Consider the following 1,692-nt stretch of genomic DNA (forward strand, 5'->3'; position numbering starts at 1 on the left):
TGCCCACACAGAAGTCTCATTGGCTATCTCCAGATTGACAGCCTAGACTTCACCCCTACACTCTTAATCTTTAAATTGACACCAGATTAGGTGACTACCACAGCAGGGTTCTGATAAAGCCCAGGATTGGCAGGCAATATAACAGACTTAAGCCCCCCAAAACAAAGATTGGAGGGGAAGCATGATGCAAAATCCAGACCCAGTAAAAAGCAAGCAAGCTTTTCCATTGTGTCCACATATTAGAAGCAGGGAGCACCTGTGAGGAAACTGTCAACTGACTAATATTAGATCTCATTATGGGGTGTGTTACTACATCCCAACTGCCAAATTCCTGAGAATCCTGGCCCAATCAAGTTGACAAAAAACTATCACCGAAACCAGACACTGCCTTTGAGCCTATTCTGACTCATACCTACCTTACAGGACTGGGTGGAACTGCCCCTATAGGTTTCTGAGACTAACTCTTTACTGGAGTAAAAAGCTGTATCTTCTGCAGGGCAACTGGTGGTTTCAAACTGCTGGGCTTGAAGTTCACAGGCCAGTGTGTAACCTACCCCACCAGGGCTCTAAGGAGAAAGCATAACAAAACGGACCCTTGGGTTTCCTAGACTGGCTCATCTTTCTCCTGCTGAGCTACTCATGGAGCCACTGACCTGTGGTTGCAAGCCATCAGGTCTCCTTTTAACCCTCTCAGATGGCAAAAGTGGTAGAGACAATGTGGGGAATTTGAACTCTCAAACATTGATGGGAATGTCAATGTAGTACTCTGGAAAACAGGTAGTGTCTATAAATTACATATGAATGACCAGGACCTCACCCAGCTATTCCACTTTTAGGTATATACCCCAGGGAAATGAAAACATCCACACACAAAATGTGTGCATCAACATTATTGTTTAGCAACAGCATTAAAATATATAGCCAAATGATGGAATCAATTCAAATGTCTAATGAGTGGTGGATAACAAAAATCAAATACATCCATACAATTTAAGATCATTTTGCCATAAAAAGGTAATAAAAAGTACTGATACAAGAATAGCCTTGAGAAGAATGGGAATTCCAGAACACTTCATTGTGTTCATGCGGAACTTACACATTGATTAAGAGGCAATTGTGTGAACAGAACAAGAGAATACTTCATGGTTTAAAATCAGGAAAGGTCAGGGTTGTATCTTCTCATGATACTTATTCAATCTGTAGGCTGAGCAAATCATCAGAGAAGCTGGATTATATGATGAAGAATGTGGCTTCAGGGCTGGAGGAAGACTTCTTAACAATATGCGGATGACACAATCCTGCTTGCTGAAAATGAGGAGAACTCCAAGCACTTGCTGATTACAAGGATTGCAGCCTTCATTCTGGATTGCAACTCAATGCAAAGAAAACCAAAATCCTCAATATGGGCCAATATGATCAATGGAGAAAAAGCTGAAGTTGCAGGAACTTGCCTCATTCAAGACCTGTTCGGAACACAGCGAAATACAGAGTGGTAGAAACAGCGCAGACCAGTGGAAGTGTTGGTGGACCATGCCTGAAAACTTTCTGACTCTATTGGTGTATTATATATTGTTTTACATGGTTTTTCTTTCTTTTAAACATTTTATTAGGGGCTCATACAACTGTTATCGCAATCCATACACACATCAATTGTGTAAAGCGCATTTGTACATCATTCTCAAAACATTTTCT

This window comes from Echinops telfairi, unplaced genomic scaffold (assembly GCF_000313985.2).
Source record: "Echinops telfairi isolate 266 unplaced genomic scaffold, ASM31398v2 ScPeMD7_18;HRSCAF=68, whole genome shotgun sequence".
Classification (NCBI taxonomy): Eukaryota; Metazoa; Chordata; class Mammalia; order Afrosoricida; family Tenrecidae; genus Echinops; species Echinops telfairi.